Genomic DNA, 27,425 nt, shown 5'->3' with positions numbered 1-27,425 from the left:
GATTAGGACTTTTAACACATCGGTAGGTTCAAATAGTAGGTCAAATAAGTGGGTCGGTGTAGCATTACTGCTTTTAATACCCGACACAATTGTTAAATTTCAAGAGCATAATACAATGATACAATCTATTAGAAGGCTAGGAGCATTCAACTAGCTTTGTTATATATTTATCGTTTGTGTTGAGAGTACTGCTCTTAATACCCGACACAATTGTTAAATTTCAAGAGCATGATACAATGATACGATCTATTAGAATGCTAGGAGCATTCAACTAGCTTGGTTATATATTTATCGTTTGTGTTGAGAGTTTGTGTTTATTTTCTTGAAAAGTTGCCACGCAATGACCTCATCTTCAAGGTCCTTTTTCTTAATACTTGATCTTATTTTGCTGATGAGAAGATTGTCTTGAAGTTGTTGGTAAAAAAATATGTAACACAAAAATACAATTTAGCATGAAAGGGTAATATATTGAAAGTTAAAATTACATCACATGAAGAGTTACCAAAATCTAAATATAAAAACGATATAGCATCCACTAAATTTACAATAATGAAATTTGAAACGGTAGAGTACTTTAGAAAGACCATGCACTCAATTCTTTAGGAAGTCTAGCAAACATGTGGCGGTTTGTATTCCAAACGGAATCATTGAAGTTTCCTTTTTCTTTACCAGAAAAATTATTTGATTTTTCAAGACTCCCATTAGTGGCAGTCGTTACTCAACTCCCTCTTCGACTTCCTCTCCCCGCCCCATTACTAAATCCAAAATTTTCTTTTTCTTCACCAGAAAATTAATTGGATTATTCAAAACTGCCATTAGTATAGTCGTTACACCCTAGCCTCTTTTGTTTCTCCATTTTCCTTTCCCATTCAATTCAATTATTAAATAGAACCACAATTCACGTATAAAACCCCAACTCCCCACTCTCTCTCTCCCAAGATCGGTGGTTTCCGAACTTGCTCAAACTCACTTGTTGTAACCATCCCCCATAACTCTAGAATGGTTCTATAAGGTATAAAACAACTGCAATTTCCAACATCACTGTCTAAGTCTTCCTGTCTTCATCAATTTCTTAGAACTAACTTTTTTCAATCATTGTTCATTAGGCGAATCTTAATTCCAATTTCATAATTCAATTTGGTACTTGCAGAGTTTTTCATTCTTTTTCTTTTTATTAATGATACAATTATATAGTTCCAATTCACTTGGTAGGTTTTCTATTTTCTGATTTTTATAATTAAACAAGTTTAATGAATCCGATCATGTTTGGTAAGTTTTCATTTTCATTTCATTTTGAATTCAGCTATTTTAGTTTGAATGAAACTATGCAAGTCTTATTTCAGGTTGCGAAATGGTTTTAGATTGCATCGTTCAACTTGGATAACTAATTAATAAACTCCTTCTTTTTCTTTTTATTAATGATACAATTATACAGTTCCAATTCACTTGGTAGGTTTTCTATTTTCTGATTTCTATAATTGAACAAGTTTAATGAATCCGATCATGTTTGGTAAGTTTTCATTTTCATTTCATTTCGAATTCAGCTATTTTAGTTTGAATGAAACTATGCAAGCCTTATTTCAGGTTGCGAAATGGTTTTAGATTGCATCATTCAACTTGGATAACTAATTAATAAACTGATGCAGATTGTTTTGTGTTTTCTGCTTACATACATTTCGTAAAGACCATTATGGGAATTTTCAGTAGATTTATTGTTTTTGGTGTTCTCGATTTGTGAGTACAATATTGAGAACTGTTGATGCAGTCGTGTGTTCCATCTTACTTTTATAAACCACATGTCATCAAGGTGTTAAATATACTTCGGTTTGTGAGTATATTGGAAGAAATAATAACTACGTTTAGCTTTTTTGTTGCTTCAAATTCATTGGAGGTTATACTTATGCCAACCGACATGTATATACAATGTTAGATGCTTTAGTGAAAACCAAGAAAAGTAGGTGATCCCCCCAAGTTGATATGCATTGATTTGATTTTTCCTTATTCTGATATACTTGCATGTCATTTTGTATATTGACTCCAGGTGCAAGTGACGCTTACAAGGAGTGTTGTGAAGGACTGTATGGACTTGGTGTTTCAAGTCCTCATTAGACTTCCTAATTAACATCTAGAAAATTCAAAGGAAAATATGTTGGAAAGTGGTCCCAGCTCACTTTCACATATTATATGTTACTGATGCTTAATCTTGATATTTTCTTGGGTGAAAATATTTCAATTATCAACGAGAGGGTGTGATAGTTGAGACATGTGCTCCAGTTCTATGTGAGCAAATGGACATCATGCCAGATCTGCAATGGTGCTGAAGAAATACCAACTTAACATAATATTTTAGTCAAGCCTTTATGTAAAAGAAAACATGTTTTAGTGGGGATTAACCCGTTAATAATGGTGGAATGATTTTGTAATGTTATTAATTTTGGTGTTAAATTTTCAGGGTTATGAGTCAAAGCTTTAGTAGCTGTATCTACCAAAGGCTTTGCGTAATAACTGACTTAAGAAGCAAACTTATGTGCTCGATGTCGTAGTCTGTTTTTGTTACGTTGAAGCATTTGCTTGGCAAAGAGGCTTTGTTATCTCAGCTACCAAAGAAAGTTAAGACGCGATGGATCTTCATAATTATTTTTATCCATGGTCAATTTGAGAATGTTTTTTTTATTTTTTATTTTGCATGTTTGCAATATTATTATTATGGCATGTAGTATTTTATTTTGAGTAAACACATTTGAAAATAACTGGTTATTCATCTAGCTGTTTTCACCTTCACTCATCTTCGTCAACACATCTGTTTTCACCTCCACTCATCTTCGTCAACACATCTTCATTCATCTCTCCCAATCTTTGCAACTCTCTTACCAATTCTCCTCTACTCATTTATTTATTTATTTTCTTATGCAAATCCTATTTTCTTTCATCTTCTCTAAAGTTATTGAGTTACGAATTGATGAAGAAGAAGCTGAAAAAGCCATTATCGATTTCGCTACAAAAATTCAAATACTATTTAATTTTTTTGCGTTCCAATTCCACTGTAGTTTCGTTGCAGTTTTGTTAGATAGTTGATTATCCATAATTTCGTCGGTATTCCATATATTTACTCAAAATACCACTGGTGGTATGATGTTTCGTTTCGATTCCGTTTCGGTTATTGTATGATATTTCGTTTCGATTCCGTTTCGGTTATTTGGAAAACTGAAATAATTGTCGGAATTCATCCGTGATTCCGTTCAAAATCACGAACTATGGGTGCACCAATGTTAATACCACAAATAACATAATAAGCACTTCATAACAAATTGTGCCGTAGGCACGGGTGATACCTAGTCTATTATAATAAAACACAATGGCAGGACAAAGAGAGGTTGGGATTGTGTGAGGATCTGAGTTAGATGTGCATGGGGATTTGCATAGACACGTATATAGCTTAGAAAGTTTTGAAACATCAATGACATTTAAAATGTTACTTAATGAATTAAATGTTTTGTAATAAAAGATTGATTTGGTAATAAAAGTACCAATCACTTCAGTTACCAAAAAATAGTTATCAATTACCCAAAAAAGTGGTTGTATTAATAGTTATATTAACTTTCTATATGTGAATTTCTACACCATTTAATTAAGCAAATTTGAAACGTCATTTCCAATTTTTGTAAGGGGAATTAGTAACTCTTTTGACTTCTTAATTTCTTAGTAAATGGGTATTAATCACGGAGATCGAAGATTGCAAACTTTTCATACAATTGAATTTTTGCATGATGTTATAAATATTTTTGCTTCAGCGGTGGTGCTTAATCCCCAAACCTCGCCATCAGTTTTAGAAAACCAATCAAGTCTTGATCAACTTCTACATCTTCTATCAACTAAACATTAGCTATTAACTCTCCTATATTATTAAGGCTATCCAGCACATATAAAACACCACCTCCACTCTCTCTCTCTCTCTCGCCATTAGTGTTTCTAATTTGTTCTTGATCTCTAATCATCTTCGGGAAGGTTCTTCAGGAGGTACAAATTTAGTGTTTTTTTCCCTAATTTTAGAGTAAATAGATTTGTTGGATTATTGTTTGATGTTAGAGCATGGACGTTGGTTTTTGGTTGGGTTGTACGTTTTACTAACAGTTTTAATTTGTTTCGAATTTTTAACTTTGCCGATGAAGATTCAAGATTTTGGGTTTGAATGCGAAAACCAACAGTAATTTCGCTCATAACTGAGTTGTGATGAGAAGGTCATAGACCACCCTGCTCTTTCATCTGCTCTGTGTATGCATTTATTTTGTACTTTTGTTTTCAGTTGAGTTTGAAAGTGGATATTGATGTCAAATTGTTTTTTTTATGTGTCATGCCTAAATTATTATAATTTAGCTTTGATCCGCTGATCATAATTTACTGTCGAACTCCAATACTCCATTCGTTATTATTCTTTGTTGACGCCACTTCTTCCTGCTTATGTATTCTCACTTTACGCTTAAAAGTTAAAACGTTTGCCCACCCAAACAGCTGTAGTCACTTTTTTTGTTATGGCTGGCTTTATTCTTAATCACCCAAATAACGCCCACCATAAATCATTAATAAACCATTGTTCTTTAATCACTAATAAAGCCTTCGATAAACCTCCTAGCATTATTATAATATTATCGGAAAAAAGAAACTCCAACTGTTATTTTCTACATAGGAATTAATGTATCGTTAAGAATAGAATCAGAAACGTCTGTAATACTAATAAACCTCTTTGTCTCCTCTACTAATCACCTCTCATGCCACAATCAAAGATCCGATTCTATGAAGGTTTTTCTTGCATTTCCATCTCCATTTCATTTGTTCAATCCAAGTAGTGATTTACAATTAAGTTAGTCGGGTTCCCAAATTGCTCTCTCAAGGTTCGTAATTATTTAATTGTTCGTTAAATGTTTAATTCCAATTTTGATGGTCTCTTTTGTTTGTTGATGTTGATTGTTTTGCTTTGCATAGGATGAATCAGGATTGTTTCTCTTGCATTTAATTGATTTAGCTCTATCTGTCAAGATTAGTAAGTTTCAATGAATTTAACTCCATTACTAGCTCAGAGAAGGGACATGTAGCCAGACTTCTATTGATAGTAAGATACCAACATTATATCTCATGGTATGGTAGTAAAATACCAACATTACATCTCATGTTATGGTTCTTAATTTGTCCATTTCTTTTTCCATGACATTGTAGTACGTTTCATTTTTGTAAGGATATCGAAGGATGGGGATTTTGTGTAAGAAAGGTGACCATAAAAGTTGAAACACAAATGGTGGTTGGGATTTCACAGGGATTTGTGTTCGATTGGAATAAATGTACACTCTGAATCGTTTTGAAACATTTTTTAGTATACTTTTAAAGCACGTTGATATGTATAAATGCCAATTAAAAATGGAATAAAGACCCACAAAATAATTCATAACTATTCAGTTTAATTTGTGAAATGTTAGTTTTTTTTTTTCGATAATATATATAATTTGTGAAATGTAACGGTTGTGATAAAGGGTCAAAAACACAAAGTAGCATATGGAAAGATTATTAAAGGTTTTGTGGGCTTGGGGCTCTACAATAATGTTTCAGGCTGTGAAAAGAAAAATTATTCTACATTAAAAAACATTATTTCTTACAACCAATATTTACTTTCAGTCTTTATGTTTTTTTAGATGAAAGATATATAACACTCCTTTTAGCATTTTAAAGTTACTTGCAGGCATATTGAAATTGAGATACCCACTTGCTCCAAAGCAGCGTAGTAGCATATTCCAAAGGGTAACATAGGTTACCTTGGTATTGAAAGAAATATAAAAGCGCATGGTGGAAGCCAAGTGAGCACTTAGGGTTTTGTATTGTAGCTCAATAGTTCACTTGCTTATTAGTTTCTTTGGTTTTATAGCAATGTAGGCAGTTTTTGCTACTGCATTTACTGTGACTAGTGTGACTGGTGTGACTAATAAGGTTATTGTAGCTTTATATTTGTTGATTTGGGATAAGCATTTTAGTCCCTTAGCTATGTTAGTTGATTTGCTTGCTAAGGTTGAGGAACGACCATATGCCCAAGGTGAATTAGATATATATAAATTCAAGTATTATTATCCTAATAAAAATGTGTTATATCTTATTTCTTGAGCTATTTATTGCATAACTCAATGGAGAAGAGTGTGCCAATTACCGTAACGCCCCTTGCTTTAGCTCGATTAAGCAACAAGAACATTATATCAATGCCATTTTCAACATCCCCCCCCCCCCCCCTTCTCTCCCTTTTTAAATTTTTTATAGGATGCGGGATTTTCTCATTTATATGAATTTGTGATATTTGCTTTCTTTTTGCAAAGAGATGAAATATCCATTTGTTGTCATTTGCACTGGTGTCTAGGTGTTTTGTATTTTTTTTGTTCAACATGGTATATCCTGTATTATAACTAAGTTCCACTACTGTATGCAATAATAGTTGATTGTTTTTTACTCCTTGAATCATCTTCTAGGATGTTCTTCCCATGTTTCTGTTAATGGTGGTTAATAAAGTTAAGTATACCAGTTCTAGTGAGATGTATGTTATGCATAATGAAAGCTCCATTTGGATGTCAGTATGCATGTCCATGGTTGTGTTCATCGGTCGATCAGTTGGATGGTCAGAGAGGAATCTGAGAAGATTTAGACACCAAGCAATTCCATCAATCTTTAAAGTGTAGATCGATTGATGAGTGAGATGATGATAGCATTGTGGAGCAGGTTGTAAAATGTGTGTTGGACTATTAACCACAATAACTCCACTGGCTAACCTTCATGGCAGAATGGTTTTTGTTGCTAGGAGAGGATTATAAAGTGTATTCGGAGCCACGACCTGCTGAGATAACAACAGTAGATTAGTAAATACTAATGGATCTTAGACAAGACTAAGGAATAGCCAAAAAGTTAGTGTAGTTCTAGGTTTGTTTTGATAACATAAAGGCTTAGACCTATTATGTAAAAGGCTGACAATATGTCATTTGATGTGGTGCAAGATAATAGTGACGTGCTATGAATACAAAAGAGCCATTAAGTCCAACAACAAGAGGAGAATTGGTCCAAGCTATTGACTTTTAGCATTGGTGTATCCACTTTTAGCATTTGGGGAAGATAGTGTAGGTGGAGTTACAAGATTATAGTTAAACTTTGCGATATTTAATTTACAGCAAGTAAAGTATGATCCGAGTGAAACCATCATCCCTTGCTACTGTGGATGGTATGTATAGCGTATGTTTTTAGTATTATTCAGTCTAATGATTGCTTCGGTACGTCGATTTATTTAGTATTTATCTTTTGTATGCTCTCTTAGTTATCACAAGACAGAAGAGGTTAAACAAAGAAACATATGAAGATGTTAGAGTAGAACTGACCATACATTAATCAGGTGTTGTCCTTGGCCTAGCATGGTAACATTATAATCAGTGTGATTCTTAGGTCTTTTTTTGCACGAATTTTATACAGCCATTTATATGCATTGTTGTAATGAGCAATGACCCTGGACTACAAGATCATGTCTTTGGAAACATAGTAATATTGTTTAGAGAATGGTAGGGAATAAAACTATGTAAGGAATTTAATAGGTGAAAATTTTGTGGCTACTTTCTGGGAACTATGAATTAGCAAATATCAACGCCCTATTTGGCTTTAGAAATCACAATTAGCGTATGGTTTATTTGAATATCTACATTGGTGAGATTTGTTCTTAGCGGACAGTAGTGTGAAGGGATTTGATTTGGGCTTAACATCGATAAGTGAAAAGAATATATGTATGCAAGTCAGGCATTGGTCAGTTAAGAATCATGTTAAATTTATTGACACATTTTTTCCCATGCCTGCATTCACCTTGATGATTTGCAAATGATTATTGTTCCTGATTTTGTTACCATTTTATTTTGGGTTCGCAGATTAGACGCTATTGAAAATTGACGTGTTGAAGGAACATGGCCAAATGCTTGGTCCAGACTCCAGATGTGGTTACATTTAGGCTAATTGTTATTCCGTTGGTTACTACTATGCTGATATGAACGGTGAGTTGGAGTTTGAGTGCTGCTCAGTAGTAATGGCCAAGTTCAGAATATGCTTTACTACTGAAATTTTAAGCTCAAACATGTAAGTTTGAAAATGGAATGAAAGTCCTTGATCACTAATAAAGACAACTACTAGCACAAATAGTTTGAATGTATGTAACAAGGTGTGAGTTGGTATTATTTTTGCTTCATTGCTTGAACTGAGGTTGGGTGGTATTTCGGTGGTAGTGTTAATGCTACTTAATTATCTCATCCAGTGCAGTATGTGCAAGAAGCTACTATGGTCAAAGAGAAAGAATCATTATTCCCAATGGCCAAAGTAAAGGAAGGATTAAGTCCCAAGTTATTAATAAAACTGCAGTACTAATGGAACTAGGAGTTGAACCGTTTCTTTGGCTTTGTGCTGTTGTGTGTTCTTAAATTCCTACTTTTAAGTCAGTATTCTATCATCACATATTTTTGGTTGCTAATGTCTATTTTGCTTAACATACTTCGGTGAAATAATGTGAAAATATAATGGCATTTAGCACTTACTGAAACTTATGTCAAATTGGAATTGAAGGCCTGCTATTTTGTTTTACATAATTTAACCAGTAAGCTTGAAATTGATCCTGTATGTAGCACAAGTGGTTAACGTGGGTTTTCTTTATTTATGTACTTTCAGAGTGATAAAGTTGTATCTAAGGCCAGTTTGCAGTTGAGGTAGATGAACTGGGGATGAAAAGAGATGCTTTCTCATTCTTGCTTAAATTTGCATTGCTGCGTTGGTTTCAGGTATTCTATGTAGTTACTCTTCGTTTATGATGATTATTTTCTTACTTCATTTAAATGTTCTTATTATGTATGATAATGTCAAGTGTTGTGTCTTATTGTATAGATAAATGATAGACCTGATTCTGTGATGGTCATGCTACAAGCAATAACCTCATGTAAAATAGTGGGTGGTATAGGAAATAGACTTTTCTCCGTAGCTAACAAGATTCATTATTCTTCAGTTGTGAAAGAAATATGTAGTTTGTCTTACAAATAGCTGCCTATTAGTTGAAACTTAAGAGGAAAAGTCTAACTTTGGACAGTTGAGTCTTCCTAATCTTAACTCATAACTCAATGCTAATTCTTTGAATTTTCACAAATGGGTTTTTTAAACTCATAACTGAAGACTTGATCTATTGTTGTGTACTTTATGTATAGTTGCTATGATCTTGGTTATAAATTGCTTGGTCACATTTTGCTTCATCATTAAACCTCAAACTATAGCTAGCATGGAATACCTTTCCCTGTTTGATTACTACTGGCTAACCCAACTGATTTATGAATGATTATTCATTGAGTAGATTTACAAGGAAATTATAGGTAGCTTTGAAATCGATCATCAAGGGTAGACTAGCCTCAGCTTGGAGAAACATTCAGGGAATTACGACTACTTGACTCTACCTCACCTCTCACAGGCAAATCCCCTTGAAGTAATGAATCAGTCGTAGCTAGAACTCTACTACCGTCCTTACGAGATGGTCTTTACGAGATTGTACATCTCACTTTATATCTAACTTTAGAAATACATTAAAAAAAATGCAAATGTATAATGCATTTTTTCTGGCATGGAGCTTTTAGTCAAGTTTTGTTTTCTTTTGAGATTTGTATCATTATATAAGACCGTTGCTATATTTTATTTACATTGAATGAACCTTATATTGCAAGGTTTTCTTGATTGTAATCAATTTTTGCGCTTCATTGTATAATTTTCTTTGTGCTTTCAATCTGATTTTTTCTTTAGTTCCTTACTTTGTCCTCTTGCGCATAACATGATGAAAAATTACTCTGACCACATATGATATGTCTTGCCTTTTTTTTTGAGAACTTTTCATGTCAATAGCTTGATGCTGAAGTTGGTCCCTGAAAAGAAAAGTCGATTGATTTCTCAAAGATGAATACGACAACAGCCTGACAGTTGAATACAAAAAAATGTGATCCTTTTCTTTGCAAATGAGAATGAAAGTGCTAGATGAGGTGGTGTTAATTATGGCACACAAGCATCATCCAAGTGGACTTTGTTTTCGCGAAAGATTGCAAAAGTTTTGAGAACTAATGTAATACCAAAGTTATTTTCTATACATTTCCAAAATTGGAAGATTTTATGTTCCTCAGTGAATGAGAAGGTACAATAATGAAACAAATGGGCCATTGATAGTCTAACATTTGTATTAAAAGCTTTATATTTATATAACATCTGGAGGTCGTCTTGGTTTTGGATAGTGCAAGTTTTTGCAATTTGCAATTGATTTTAGGTACACTTAAATTATTACAACTGTTTTGCTATTGAAGTTATGCAACTTTTAAGGTATATTGAGATTATATTTTTGAAATCCATCATTTAAATGGGTAGCCACAATAAGGACACCCATGCCGAAGGCACGGGTAATACCTAGTAACAAAACAAAATGGATGGACAAAGGCTGGTGGGGATTTCGTGGAGATCTGAGTTGGATGGGGACACGTGTGCGGTTTGGATCGTTTTAAATTTGCCAATTAATTACTTTACTAGCTATCTAGAGTCATGGTATTCTCCATTTCACCTTTAAAGTGCATTAACCTCTCTCCTTGATTAATTTTGTAACTCCTAAACTCCCCCTCACCATTAAGATGATGCATCATCAATTTATTCAACTTCTGACTTCCTTCTTCTTCTTCTAACCCTTCTGTAGCGGCTCCATCTTCAATAATTCTTCCAGGTATGGATTTTTCGTTGACTGATTTCAGATTTTATTTCTAATCCCTCACATACTCATAATGCTTTCTCCCCTAGGTTGCGACACATTGACAATTGCTACCGGATTTGCTTTAGGTTACTTACATTGTTATAAGGTCACTTACATTTCCATTACATACAATTAATAAGGAATATGCGACCTGTCAATGAGTTTGTTCTTTTCGCGATTTTTTCTTCAATTTTTTTTCTTTAGAGGTCATATATGTAAGGTGCGTGAATCAGGCATTTGGTATGGCAAGAGTGTAAACGGATAAAATGTTATAAACCTAGCAGCACTACTCTAATTCTACTTTTCTTTTTGTCCTAGAACTTTGACATGTTCGTTTAGTTATTTCTTTTTATTTATTTTTGTTTCTACCATCCTTTCTTTCATCTATCGAATATCCAATTTCCTTTTTTTTAGGACAGAAAAATTTGACATGTTAGTATGTTACTAGGTGTACGATAGCAAGTACGCAAAGTCCTATTCAATTCTGTATCTTGGTCTGGCAACATATTTAATATTGTTCAAGATTGTTTTACCGAAGTAGGAAGCGAGTGACAATCATGTGATTCTACATGGACAAAGTAAACCATTTAATTATCCAATTTCCTTATTTGTAAGACAGAAAAAGTTGACATGTTAGTATGTTACTAGGTGTACGATAGCAAGTACGCAAAGCCCTATATCTTGGTCTGGCAACATATTTAATATTGTTCAGAACTGGTTAACCGAAGTAGGAAGCGAGTGACAATCATGTGATTCTACATGGACAAAATAAACCATTTAATTGACAGTTGAACAAGAATGTACGCATTCTCTTCATTTTTCTTTAATGGTTTTTTTTTTTTTTTTTGTTATTCAAGCTTCCCCACTATTGTTGGGTTCGTGGTAAATAACTAAAATTCTATTTCCTTGCTGATAGTGGCTGGTGTTGACACATTTTTTTTCTTTGGAAGCTGCAGTATTTGTTAGAGTTTATGAAGAGAGAATGGATCTTCTTGGAGCTATCATTATTGGTACTCCAGGCACTCCCTATCACGATGGTCTCTTCTTCTTCGATATTGTTTCCCATCTGCCTATCCTGATGTACCACAGGTATGCTTTTTCATTTTGTTGTATTAATTATAATATTAATGATAGGCACGAGACTGATAAATCAAGCAATATTTGCTTCTAGCAAGTATTCTACTATTCTGGTGGCCTTCGATTAAACCCAAACTTATATGATTGTGGAAAGGTCTGCCTTAGGTTTCTGAACATATGGCAAGGAAAGAAGGAAGAGCATTGGATTCCAGGGACATCCACTATGTTACAAGTTCTGCTATCTATCCAAGCTTTGGTGCTAAATGAGAAACCTTACTTCAATGAACCTGGATATTAAATGACGGCGAGTAAGAGAGAGGGTGAAATGCACTCACAAGATTACAATGAGAACATTTTTATCCTTTCCTGCAAGACAATGTTGTACACGCATAGGAGGCCACCCAAGCTAAAACTGCATCACATTTTCCGAATAATTGCTTTTGTGTTTCTTAGTGATTTGGCGCGTTTAGCCATTACGATCTCTTTTCTCTATCTGCCTAAAGTTATTAACAATATATTTTCAAAACCATCAAACTTTAAATTACCATTGGGTTGCAGATCCTCTATGGGACAGTGTTTTGGTGTCCTACTCCCATAGTGACCACTGTAGTACTGAGTTTGGGTAAAGCTGACTTGCCACATGTTTAACTTTTTTCTTAATATAGCCGCTCGACAAAAGTTCACACTGGTTCTTAAGATAATAACTTACTTAATGCTATGTAATATGGACACTACACTTGGAGGGCTGTAAGAAAACCTGACACAACACAAGGCCACACTTCCCTACTCACTGCTATAACCTGAGATGGTGGGAACACTATTTGTACTTGGTAAGATATGTGTTTGATAGAGGCAGATGAATGGCTTAGCTTGATCATTTTGGAACTCCTTTGAAGCTAATTTTCAATGACATTTAAAAGTTACAAAATGTTTTGTAAATGAATTAAATGAGATAAATGTCTTAGATTGTTTTAAACTCCCCTCCCCAAATAGTGTTTTGTAAATGACCTTAAATGAATTATTATTAATCCACAAATGTGGGTTCGGCTGTTTGGGACTATGGGCTTCTAAATAACGCATGTCTTTATTTTATTTTTCGAGAATATAACACATTGTCTTTAAATAATACCTCATGGGAATCGGATTTTAAAGAAAGAAACCTCCCCTTTCTCACCATAACGCGTATAGTGGGAGAGAAAAGTTGTAATCGAAAATAGGAGAGGCATGGTGGGTTTCTCATCTCTTGCACTCACTAGTTTTCTCACATACCCCTCTATAATGAATGCATTGCACTCAGGTCTTCATGTCTCTCTATCTCTCACTATTTCGTTCTTTTGCTCTCTAATTTCCTCTATTTACAAGAACACCCATTTTTTTTTATATTGATGGAGGTTCATAAGTCAGTCTTTGCCATAATCATTTAAATAGCTCATCGTTATCTATTAAGCTAATAAATTGAAAAGTTATATTTTGGGGAGATTTTTGTGGGGATAGCCTAACGAATATGTTCCCTCAGGCGGTCATGAATGTCCCCACTTGCTCTCACATTTATCAGGTCAATATTGCTATCACTTCTCTCTTTATTCTATCTATTTTGTTTGATCATGTTCTCTATTTCATATAGAGTTCAAATTGAATTTTTCCTTTGTTTTATAATCCCTTTATTATTGTTTATGCTTTCTTATGGTTACATTTTCAGCAAGAAAGGTGTGTGTGTAAGATTGTAAAAACTCTACCATGTGTGTTAATTTCTCTGATTCGAAGCTTCATTTTTATTTGTTGGCATAGTAGGTCATATATATGTCGAACTTGATATATTTTTGATAACTGCATGTTCCAATGGCAGGGAATTCAAAGGTTTTGATGATGACTATGTCATTTTCTACATCAAGTATTCGGTAAGGATGAACGCATACTTGCTTTATTGGCTATAATTGTGTTGTGCTCATTGTTCATTGTTTGTACTTTAGATATTATGTGCAAGTGCAAAAACCTATGAAATTGGAAGTAAACGCAGACTGTTATTATTTTGTGCTTGATTTTGCATAGGCCTTACTATGGAATGGAGTATCTTGATATAGCAATTGTTTTTTATGGATCCCAATGCTCACTTATTCTAATAGGTATCATTGTATCGGCAGCTAAAGAGCTACCTCAAACAACACAATTTCTGACCTTGGACTGTTGGGCTACAGAGGATACTAGACCAGGGTTCTCCTTGATAATATCTCCATCAAGGTAACTCTTGCCCTCTCTACCAGCATCTAATAACTGTGTTTCTGTATTCCCTTTTATGTATGTGTGCCATCTACACACTAGCTTTTAGTATATATATTTTTTTGGTTTTTGAAGTAGAGTTCTTTAAGTACCACCTTTTTCCTTTTTCCACATTGGTTTTTGGTTGATCTGCAACATTTTATCCGAAAGCTCAGTAGTACGTATAGCTTGCAAGTGTTTCTAGGATAAATGTGTCTATCTTCTCTCTTGATACAAAACAATGAGAAAACTAAAATGCAACATGATATCCGGGGAGGGAAAAGAATGTATACTCTGACTCTTAGCAATCCGATGTGTCAATTGGAACAACACGTTCTGTACATAAATATATTATGCAAATTACATATAGTTTGATACTGAATAGATGATCATTTCCATAAAGCTACTATGCCTTTCTTGTTTTTTCGATTTGCAGGAGCTTAGTGATATGACGGCATAAAAGCTGAGGATATCTTGACCACCTTACAGAGCTTAAAGCTAATCCAGTATAGAAAAGGGCAGCATGCTATCTGTGCGGACCATAAAGTCCTTGATCGTCATTTGAAAGATGCTGGCCGTGGTGGTCTTGAGGACGATGTCAACAAATTAATTTGGACTCCATACAAAGAACAAGGGTGACAACATCAGATTCAACCCAAGGTTGGGTCAAACTTATCTGACATCTTATGTAAAGCATGTAATGTATAGCTATTTATGCATCACTAGCCAATTAGTTCCCAGGTATTTTGTACAATCAAACCTTATGTTATTATCACATGTTAAAGCTTCTTCAGCTGAAATTCCAAAAGTATATGCTCTTCTGGATTTATCTCTCTTCATATTGTTAATATAATTGCAACTAAAGAGCTACCTAAAACAACACTATAGCAGCTAACAACGTTATGGAATAGAAATGACCATTACTCGAGGCTACACCAACCCCGCCCCCATTGCTACTCTAATAGTGGTCGGCCAGCTATCGCTGACTGATCATAATATGGGGCACTTAAGGAACTAAGGAAAGAAGGATGGTTTTGCTCCGGATTCTTTCTGCAATACGTCAATACCATATAGAGTAGTGCTACACGGACCTACTTTTTAAACCTACTATTACGACTCACTATTTGGATAACGTTGGTTTGTATTGCAATACACATGGACACGTATCTCTATGTAAATCAATGATTATGACTTTTGACACATCAGTAGGTCCAAATAGTAGGTCAAATTAGTGGGTCGGCCTATCATTACTGTTTAATGTTGGTTATGATTTTGCTTACTATGCATATGAACAACACAGAACACAATGTTTCAAAATTATAGTCTGTCCCTTAGAGTCATCCGCTTCTTATTTATTAGATCCATATCGTAAGGATGGGTGATTTCCCTTCTAGGATTCCTAAAGTCGTTTGCTAAAGTGAACCACAGTCAGTCGCATATCAGTGTGGCCTTCTTTAACTCATATTCTTATGGGATTTTCAAGCAATTTTTCATCATGTTATATTCTTATTATTGTCAAAATTATTTTTATTATTTTTGTCCCTTTTCTAGCAAAGGTTTTCGCACTTCCTCATTGTTGCGTGCCTATCCATATTAAATCTTTTATCCTTTGGGTTTTGATAGGTGTTATTGTATTAAGGTATGTTGCAAGTTTGTAACTACCTCCCATTCCCTATTAAAAACAACCAATATATTTGCAAAAGTGAAAGGGCATTGAACTAGAAGGTAATGTAGTTCAAGCCAGGATGCGGGAAAAACATCAAGTCATGAGGACTGCTATATGAACCACATATATTTTCTTCATTTCCTTCATCGTTTGGCTTGGACTGAAATTCAAATTAAGGCACCACTTCTTCCAGCTTGCTTCTTTTAGACTCATTTTTCTTTGGAACCTTGTACAATCTGTATAGACTATAAAGTAAAACGTTGGGTACACGTACTAAGAGTTTAGTTTATATAGCTGCCATGAACATTGTGATTAGAAACTCTTGAGGTCAAAGTTGCAATAATTACATGCAATTTCATGAATTTGGTAGGCAAGAAAGACAAAAAGAATACATTTAAGTTTGGTGGAAGTTTCAATGATTTTTTTGAGTTTTAAGTTTTTTGTTGGTTTACGTCAACATCAATATGTGGTAGCGGGCTTGATAATGTTTTTAGTTTTTACTACTACTATCTACTCTTTCCTTGATTTTTTAGTTGAATGGTTTTCATGTGAGAGAAAACAATAACTCATGAATACTAATGGCTTTTTGCAACAATTATATAGCTTCAGTTCCATTGTGTGTATGCCAACTATAACAAATCTTTATATGTTCCCAATTTATATGCCATCCTGAATTCCTTATTTCAATATCCGATCCAACATAAAACCTATCTACGCATTAAAGCACCTACTATAAAACCTATTATGCAGAGAATGTTGCTTCGATAAACACTAACGGGAGCTCGAAAAGACACCCATGTGTATAAAGGTGTGGAACTGGTAAAATTATATATCACATATCACATATCTTATATATAATGCATATATTTACTTTTTCGATTAGTTCCCGTATTCTCGGTTTTAGTCCAAAGTTTTAAATTGAAAAGATATCGAAAAGTTGAACAACCACTTTCTTTTTGCTCTTAACTAAAAAGATAAATCAGTCAATTGATCTATTTTCACCCTTTAAAATGATAAACTACCTTGCAAAACAAGCACACTGTTTCGTCTATTTTTCCAAATTAAAAAGGAAAAAAAAAAGTTTTGGTCTCTCCCTTTTTTTCCAAATAAATTCCTCTTTTCACGAAGTGCTAGTTTTACATATGCAACATCTCTTCTCCATCATAATTGCACTTTCGACACATTGATTCGCCATGGAAGAGTTAAGATTTCTCTTTCGTTTCTCTCAATTTTGTAGTTATTGGAATGTTCATGTAGTTCATGCATTTTGCTTCATTACTGTTCTATTTCTATTCCTATTTCTGCCTTCTGCTTCATTACTGTTCAGTTTTTTATATATTGTCATTTGGTTTTGTAGCCTACAAATCTGATAAGAGAATTATCGTTTTGATAATACTCACTGAAATATATTCATTAATTACTTCTTTTATTCACACCATTTAGACCCTGTTTCCATATTTGGCAAAAAAGAGGAAAAATGATACATACAATGTTCCATGGCGATATCCCCGCCTCATTCTCTTATTCTTCTTCCTCATTTTTCTTCCACATAACTTTTAATTGTTTGAAGAAATACCTGAATAACTTTTATGTTTAGTTACACTTGAATTTTGCCACTATTGGATTGTTTAATATCAATCAATTAGTGCTTCCCAAAATTGGTTTGAGGCTTTCGTATTTTTGTCAAACACAGGTCGTTGTTAGAACTTAGAAGGACTGCTAAATTACAATATAATAGTTTCGTTCAAAATGGGATTTGAAATGTAGGTATATATCTTCTTGATCATGTTTTCTCCCATGGGCAACTATATGTTGCGTTGTCAAGGTGTGTTTCGCCGAATAACAACAAGATTTTGGTCAAAAATGGTTCCTTAAATAGACGTGGTGGAACTTATACCAGAAATATAGTGTACCGTGTCGTGTTGCTTTCAGAATATGATGATATAAGTGATTAATATTGCAAGAAAATTTGGTTTATTCCTCTGCTACCTTCAATATTTGATTGTATGAAATTATACCTATATGTCTTCTTAACGTTTAGATTTAACCCATGACTACATAATATTTTTTTTACATGATGTAATGCTTTCAGATATTGACACTAGGAATGCTTAATATTAAACTTCTTCACAGTTCCTCTGATAGTTTGTATCGTTATTATTTTTTCCCTTTTTTATTATTTATTTTTCTACATTTATTTTTAGATTTTAATATATAAAATATAATGTGCTCTCTTCACGTAGTTCATTCAGTGGCAGATTATATGCATTTATTCCTATACGTCTCATTTTTAAAACATTTAACCCATGACTATTGCCATTAATATAAAAAGTTTTTAACTCCGCCAATGCAAAATCCGTTCTTGCATTGCTGGTCCCAAGCCCAGATAAAGGAGGAGGAGAAACAATTTTATTATGATTTTCTATGTTCTTAGTTGTACAAAGGCGGAATCACACGACTAATAGCTAAAACAAAAAACAAAGACATGGATAATTCTTTCAATTTTACTCTTACTTTTTTTAGAAAGGTTTTCACCTTGCTTGGACTTTTGCTTTGAGAACGTATCTATCTGTTTCTTCGCAGGAGTGTGCATGCCACATTTGAAATGGTCTGACACTAGAAGAAGTAATTCTATGTACAACCAATCTAGCTGTTGCTTTGTGGATATTGGCTGCCATATTGTCTATATGGATTCAATAACTATAAGAAATAATAATTAAGGTGTAAGAAACTGTTTTCCTGGAAGCAAAAATTAGCGCGCGCAACACTACATTTCAATGACACGACTAGCATCCATAATTTCTTCCTTTTGTCGCCTCCATACAAAAAATTTGAAAAAATCATCACTCCATCATTTGAATCATTCAATCTCCATACACATGAAATAAGATCCACATTATATTGAAAGCTTTTAAATGGTAATCTTGCCACATAGACATCTTCCGGAAAGCTTTTTATTTACACATTCAATTCACTCCACATATTATTTTCAACTTAATAGATCTATATAACAAATATTAACAGTGTCCAATGTATTTTTTCTTATTGTTTCTCAATGTAATCATTTCTATATAATCGTTTCTATATATATATAGGGGTGGGATAGAGGCACAGTCACTGTAGCCACATTTTATAAACAGTGACTCCAATCCACAGATCTGTTTCCAATCCTATGGATATGGGGTTGTCTCAATTAGCCAAATACAAAATAAATGAAATTTCAGGAAAAAAAAATTCGAAACAAAAAAATGAAAAATCTCCAAAATTAGATCAAGAACTCCTCTCAAACTTCTCTCTCCCAAACTCTTCCTTCTCCACTATCTCTTCTCTCTGAAAATCAGTTGGCTCCATCACTTCTCTCTCCACCACTCCAAAATCAGGCCACCTTCGGTTCATGTGCTTCTTTCGAGGTAAATTTCGAGCTAATAGTTCACTCTCTTAATTTCTCTTCTCTATTTCTCAATCTTTGACTCAATTTCTTTTGCATGATCAACACCACTTTTGGAAGTTAGTATCATCTCGATTGTTTGTTGTCAAGTTTTTTTAAATTAAATTTTGTTTTTTTTAATTGGGCTTTTATATGATATGGGAATTTGGTGTTAATATACTATCATCTGAAAATGCAACAAGCTTCCTTAGTCTATATATATCTAAGGATTTTTTGTTAAAAAATTTAATTGAAATATATGGATTTTACAGCATTATTTTTTTAATTGGGCTTTATATGATATGGGAATTTGGTGTTAATTTTGAATTTTGAGGAACTGAATGTTATGGAGTTTTTAATTTGGTAATTTTATTAATTGTGGTTGGCTAATGGAACATTCTGCATGAGTTATTTGCAGGAATGGACGACTCCATATTGGTTGATGAAGTTGGAGAGCAGGAAGAATATGGTTCAGGTGAGCTAATGTTTCAATTTTATTTTCGATTTCTACCAACGAATTCAATATTGTATTATTGTACCGTGTTTGTTTTTTTGTTTTTTTTTTTTGACGTGGGGACATTTTTTTTACAGCAGAGCTTGAGCCTTTGCAAAGACCTTTCAGCGGCATTTTATTCCTCTGTTCAACCTCCGGAGTTTGAAGTGGAAGTGGAAATTGTTAAGCCACCATGTTTGGGAATGTGTTTTGAAACTCTTGAGGCTGCAAAACAATTCTATATAGATTACGCAAAATCGTTTGGATTTAGTCTCGTAATTCGAAGCTCTGAAAAATCATTTTCTCATTCGGATGTAGTTAGTATTTGTCAAATGACTTGCGAGCGATTTGGGGTTTATAGAGATCGAGGAGGCAAAAATAAGAATGTGGAGAAAAAGAAACACAAATACAGTTAAATGTGGGTGCCTTGCTTTAATGAGGGTGACAAAGCAAAATAGTGGAATCTGGAAAGTGGTGAAATTTAGTTGCGAGCAGAATCACAACCTGGTTAGGCCGACAAAAAGGATGTGTATGCCTGTTAATAGAAATATGTATGCTGCAGCTAAGATGTTGATTGACTCATTTCGTGATGGTGGTGTACCTGTGAATAAAGTTGTTGATATACTTCACAGAGTACAAACTGGCTTTGATGATAGAGATTGTTGAAACCATTTGGGCCCCTCGAAAGAATACAAGAAAACCAGTGATAGGTGATGCTACCGCGGTGCTTTATTTTTTCAAGAACAAAAGTATAGAGGATCCTAATTTTTTTTACGCAATACAGATAGATCATGAAGCAAGGGCCATTAATTTTTTCTGGGTAGATGGTCGGTCGCGTACACAGTTTCAATATTTTGGTGACGTGGTTTTCTTTGACACCACATATTGTAAGAATGTATATGAAATGCCATTTGCCCCATTTACTGGAGTTAACCACCATATGCAATCAATCCAATTTGGTTGTGCACTGCTTTTGAATGAAACAGAAGATTCTTTTCAGTGGGTTTTTGAGACTTGGCTTGGAGCTATGGGCGGACGTGCCCCATCTGCAATTATCACAGATCAAGATAGAGCTATGACTCTAGCTGTTGGTAGGGTATTCCCTAATACTCGACACAAATTCTGCATATGGAACATTATGAAGAAGTTCCCTGAAAAACTTCCAAATTATTATTACAGGAGGTCAAAATTCAAAAAAGAATTCAAACACTATGTTCAACAAATATTTATTCCTGGTGTGTTTGAAAGGAGGTGGGCAGAATTGATTTCTAGTTTTAAGTTGGAGGAGAATGAATGGCTTCAAGAGATGTACAAGATTCGACACAAAATGGGCTCCAGTTTATCACTTGGATACTTTTTATTCTAGCACTTCGACTACCGGGTGTTCTGAAAGCATGAATTCTATTTACAAGAACTTTTTCACATCTACGACAACTCTTAGAGAGTTTGTAGTGAAGAATGATAAGTGTTTGATGAGGATTGTTGAAAGAGAAAAAAAAATAGAGGATTATATTACTGAACACTAGAATTAATTGTAGGCGATAATTCCTTTCTCTTGAAGAGTGCAGCAAGTGTATATACAAGGAATGCGTATGGTAGGTTCAAGCAAGAATTCGAGTTAGCTTAAACTGAGTATGTCCTGCATGATGATGAAAAAGGTATTGACAACGATAGAACCTACACTTATAAGTCGCGAGTTACAGGTGACGACCGTGAATAGAAGGTGAAGTTCAACCCAGCGACAAAAGAAGGTAATTGTGAATGCAAAACTTTTGAGTTTATGGGGATACCTTGTGGACACCTCATAAAAGTATTTCGGAGTCGTGATATTGAGATTCCCGAGCACTTTATTCTTAAGAGATGGATGAAAGGGGCAAATAAGTGTAGAGCTGAGTATGACCGTGGACTGGTAAGTGGCCATGAGAACTACTCAACTTCAAATGGTTGCTAATCAGTTGGTTTATGAAGCTGCGGAAATTAATTCGGCTTACCAATTAATGCTGCAAAGATTACAAGAACTGTCAGTGAAGCTCAAGAAACAGAAAGAAGTTGACCCTGGTGTTTCTGTTGTTAATTCATGCACCATTGTTGATAGTTCAGCACTGCCACTTGACGAACCATCCCAAGTTTTACTTTTGAATCCTAACATCTCTCAAACAAAAGGAAAAAAAAAAAAGTCATGAAGATTTATAAGAAAACTAAGGACAGTGGTAGAATAAAAGGGGGTCTTGAAGAAGCATGCACAAAAGCCAAAGCAAATATAGAGAGGAGATGTACATGTTCTAACAAAGTTGGTGTTAACCATGACAGACGAAATTATCCTAAAAATCCAAACAGGAAGAAGGGCCCAAGTAAGTATAATATTGCTTCCTTAAGTGATAAACATGGAATTGTACGTTTCTTTGGTTTTTATTCTTTTACTTAAGTCCGAAGTCCACAGTCCGAAGTTCAAAGACCAAAGTCCAAAGTCCAAAGTTTGTATAGTCGTTCGTTTAGTCAAGTTACCTTACTCACGTGGGTTTGGTAGGATAGGTCGAGTAAGGGATCGTCCAAACCTTAGGGCTCGGCAAGGTTCACAACTGGAATTACAACTTTTAGTGAGTAGGATTTTAGGTTTTTTTAGTTGGTTTAATTAATTTAACGGAAATGTAAATAATGTAAATTACTAACGGTGATTTCGATGTAAATAAACAAAGATAGAGAAATAGGGAGATGGTTAATCATGCTCATGCAAGAATCATTTTTTAACAATTTATAATACCACATCACTACAGCTCTAATTCGTCTCGAGTTCATAGACAAATCCGAGACGACGTCGAGTATTGATCCCTAGCGAAATGTGCACATCCTCTGAGTCGCATCGCACTAGCATAAGAAGTTGAACTAATATTTCATCTCTGGAATATCATTTCAGCTCCTGGTTCGATTCTACATCAGCTAGACAAATTGGAGAGCTGTTGGACACAAAAGAGTCGCGTGCGAGACATTTTGGGTCTCTCGCGAGACTGTTCTGGGGCATCAGCACTCTAAATTTGTACAGTCTCAGTCATTTTGGGACCGGATATATAATCTACACCTAATTCCTAAGCAGTGATTCTAGAATATTAAAGAGTCAATCTGGATTCTCACACGAGCGGCATAACCCTCCCCCTGAGGGGGGGGGGGGGATTAGCTCATGGTCATTGAAGGAATAATTAAACTTACTGTATACATTAAATAAATAAATGCAGGACATAAATTAAACTTGAAAAGAAATGACTTTTATTAAAAAGAAAATGACTTAGAGTATTTAAGCTGCTGGAATAAAAAGGACGGAATGTAAGTGTTGTAATGAAAACTAACTAATGCATAAGCTAAAGCATGAAAATGCTGAAGGAGAATATCTGAAGACCCAAACTCATATATATAGGCTGGAGGGCTGGAGAAGGATTAATTGTGTTTTGTTTGTTTCTCAAATTGAGACGTTCAATATCAAAGTTTTGTTTTTACTTTGTTTAATTTGGTTTGTCTTTTACTTATTACGGTTTTGTCTTTTTATGTTTTGGTTTTGTCTTTTGCCCAATTCAATTCAAACATTGAATTGGTACGTGTCTTTCCCATTGCAAGGTGGCACAAATTTGTGACCATCACTTGCCACCTGCCTATGCTGACTCGTCATGCCTTTTGGGCCCACAGAGTGGGTCCACTTAGTGTGTCCAGTGGCGGCGCTGATTTTGGCGTTTTTACAATTTTTTGTCTTTGCGTAGGGCTCGTCGCCCTGGTCATTTTGGCAGTTCACTAGCCAACGTTGGCGTCTAGATTTATCAGATATGAGCTTCGGAAGTTTGTTGCTTCTTTATATGTGGACCCGTTCTGCACTGGTTTTGTTCTTTTGAAAACTTCGGCTCTAGTCAAGCTTTGTTGGGCTTCACTGGGGTTGAGTGGGAAACTTCAAATATTCCAGTATTCCCGTACTTCGATGCATGTTTTATCATTATATTCATGTTAACTGCGGAAACCTGCAAAAGTACGAAATTATAATTATTACATGATTGATCAAAATGCTATGTCTCTCGGGGTTTAATATTATAGTTTTGGGTGCTTATCACACCACCCCCAAACAGCACTTTGCTTGTCCTCAAGCAAAGAAGAGACATTAAAATGATAAGTGGTCAAAAATGTGTTGTCCTAAGCTAAATCTCTTTTCGCAGTGTGCGGTTGCATTGACCGTATGCAACAAGGCCTTGAACCACTAGGAATTCCCTAGTGGACGAGTTATAGCCTCGTGAGAGTTTTCCAGAGAAGATACTCACAAACTTTGTTTATACTACAACGACTCAATAACAAGGGCATGTTTCCTTCATTAATCTCATGTATCTAGACATCTCACTAGCGGGGGAAACAAGGATTTAATTCTTTCGAAATTCAAGTTAATATACATAAAATAATCAAAACATCTATGTATGAGCATGCATGCAGTGATCTTATAATGAAATGTACGAGCAGGGCCATTTCTAGATCCTTTGGATAGCGTCCTTAAGTAGGTTCTCACAAGTATGTGTTGAAACATAATTTCTCTCTTATTTTTCCACTCAAGTTTGCTATCTCCAGTGTGCAATGGGCACACATTTCTTCACATTCTCAATGACAATCAAAGGAGCCAAGGTCGAGAAGTCAAAACTACTACTTATTATCACACTATCCTACTCATAATTGAGCTAGAGGTCTTTATTAGGTGTTATGGGGCTTAGGAGGTAGTGTAGAAGAAAATGGAATAGAAAATTCAAAAAAATGATAAGTATGAGAGAATAAGGTTTTCGAGATATTTATACTAGAGAAATCCTTATTTTCTTTCCTGCTTCTAACATGGGTTTCCATACTTGGATTTTTCAAACTTTTGTATTCCCTTTTGATTTGATTTTTGGGGGTAATTCTAACTTTGATATTTCTTTTGATTTTTGGAAACATATTTCTATTTTTCTTTTTCTTTTCTTCTGAAACAGGTAACTGAATTTGATTTGTGACAAGGTTTTTCTCTTCATTCTTCTGCACTTCATCCTATTTCTCATACTCATTATCAAGGTAGGCTTATTTATTTATGGTTAATAGATGGGTAATGAATTTTTGGTAAAATAGAAAGGGTTAATGAAAGGTTCAGTGGGGCGACTAGCGGTAAAAAATTTTACAGGTGTGAATTTTTGGCTATATCGATCCAAAGAAGACCTAAATTCTCCCCTAGGATTTGGGTAGTGATCAAGTAAGTAGACGTGTGAACTTCTCTATTCGGAAAAACTACTCCTTTGTGTCATTACTCACATATCACACATTTTGAGGCCTTTTGGTTAGATTCTTACAAGATATGGAAACTAAGTTGTCTAATCGTGGGTCCCATAAACTTACTGCTGTGTACATTTAATGATAATCAGTGCATGAATGCTCATGAAAAATGTAAAAACTATTACATACGTAGTAAATTAAGTTTCTAAGAACAAGTCCTAATTCTGATGCTAGGGTGAGATTTCTAAATATTTTTCATCACAGAAAAGGAAACGATAATTTGTCACTAAATACGTTTATTTAGACATAAAGCAAACTATATACAACTATGCATGTTTAATTTTTGCAAAAGGTTCTCACCACCTCCAAACAGTCGGACACTGTGTCCTCAAAGTATTAAGAGGAAGAAAGAGTATACCTGAGAGGCTTTGAGCAAAAATATAGCTGACATCTTCCACATAAATTTATTGTAACACACTATATATTATACATCATAGAAGTGAAAGCACACTGTTAGATTGGCACACTATTAGGTTATTTATTTATCTCACATCAAAACATAAAACAAATATGTACATGCATCAACTCACATTGCCCCAACCTTGAACTGGGGGATAGTCCATCCTTGCCTCGTCCCTGTAGAAATGCCATTCCTTTGCATCACGCCAATCTATCATAGTTTTCCAGACTTCGCTCCACTTCCTCTTCTTTGCAATGTCCAGATGAGCTATCATTTTATCATCATTAGGGAAGGAACGCACTTTCTTTAGATACCTTGCAGGGCGTCGCCATGTCCGAAATCGCAAGAAACAAATGATTTTGTTGGTTGGACACATAGAGTCGACATTTACCCAGTCCTGAAAGGTGGCCGCAAACTGTGGGAAGTATGTCCTCACTATCCTGCATGCTGTGACTGGCAAGGTGATATAGTGCTACCGAAAATACCGAGCCTTCTTTAGGTTCTCAATTACTAGGTCTGTGATGTCGAAGGCGGTATGCTGCTGGGCTAGTGCATGGAACGTCTTACAGGCTGACTTTGATGCAGTGGAAAAATGTCAATCCCCCATGATGTTCAGAAGAATAAATAACATGGCAGCTCCAACATTTATGGTCATACTGGCAAGTGGAATAGTAAAGTCTGGTCATCGGCCAGCTACGGCACGTTCCTTGACCTAGGCAAGGCCATCGCCATAACGGGCGGCAAATTTTTCCCAAGAATAGTCGTTAAAGTTGTTTTCTACCATGTATTGGATGGGGATGTCTGGCTGAAAGGGAGGAAGGTCTAGAGCCATAGCAATTGTTGGCTCGTAAAAAGAGTGTCGGGTGTTACCAATACGGATTGTAAATCCGTTCAAAGGGAAACCCTATACAGCAGGTAGATCTTCCATATGATCGTAAAAATAAGTTGCCAAACTTGGGGAGTATGTCTTCTCCGGGTGTAGAATAAGAGAGTTACAACCGACTGGAGTGATGTAGTCTCTGAAAAGATGTCCATATGCAAGAGAATTCAGCAACGAATGGAAAGATTGTTCTGGAATCATCTTTGGAGCTTCCATTGTAGAAGATGTGTGAAGAAAGATGCTACCTGTTAGACAAAGATAAACAAATATTAGAATATGATGAGAATAATTAAGAAAAAAAAAACAAATTACCATAGGGAAATTTCACTATATTTAAAAAACTAAAAAAAATATGACAAAGAACATAAAATTGCAAAATGTAAATTGTGTAATGGGCCCAAGTAACGGCGAGGATCCTTTTGTGAAAGGGATCCATTTATAAGATCTTCGATGCCGTCAATTCTAGCAACAGCTCGTTGCATAATTTCACTCTGTGTCTGGTAAATCTCAGCGTGGTTCTCCATTATGAGAGTGTGATTTGCCGAGAACAGGTTGTGACTGTGCAAGAATTGTGCTTGTTCCTCTTCCTGTATTGTCCGCAGGTCGTGAAATTCAAGGAGACTGGTGATGATAATGTTCTGACGTTTGTATAATGTCATCAGTCCTTGTTGAATTAAACGAAGGCCTTCCATAGGATTAAATACATTGCTTAATGCATTTTCAGTGAAGATGTTATCAACGGAACAAGCTTCTTCGGTTTCTGTACTGACATGGTTTTTTGCAACGTCGGGATTCCAGAAACCGTTCTTGCAAACTGAGTGAATGGTAAGAATGTTAGCTGTTCTGAGAGGTGTATTTAGGAAAACTACTAGAAAAACCCCAACGTATCATGATAAGTGTCACAATGGTTGGCAAAGGAGTTGCCTTTTTCCTGGCACGTGCGATAACGTTCCAGATAAATTTAATAATGCAAAAATCATTGCAGTTAGTCTGCAAGACCCATAGTAGATGGAGGAGGGGCTTTGTTATTTCGGAAGTCTTAGACGTGCCGAGCACATTATGAGCTAGCCATTGGATCACAGATAATTGGTTCTTTTGCAAGG

This window comes from Coptis chinensis, chromosome 9, assembly GCF_015680905.1.
Source record: "Coptis chinensis isolate HL-2020 chromosome 9, ASM1568090v1, whole genome shotgun sequence".
NCBI classification, from domain to species: Eukaryota; Viridiplantae; Streptophyta; class Magnoliopsida; order Ranunculales; family Ranunculaceae; genus Coptis; species Coptis chinensis.
The sequence above is the reverse complement of the archived record's forward strand: the minus strand, read 5'-3'. Positions refer to the sequence as shown.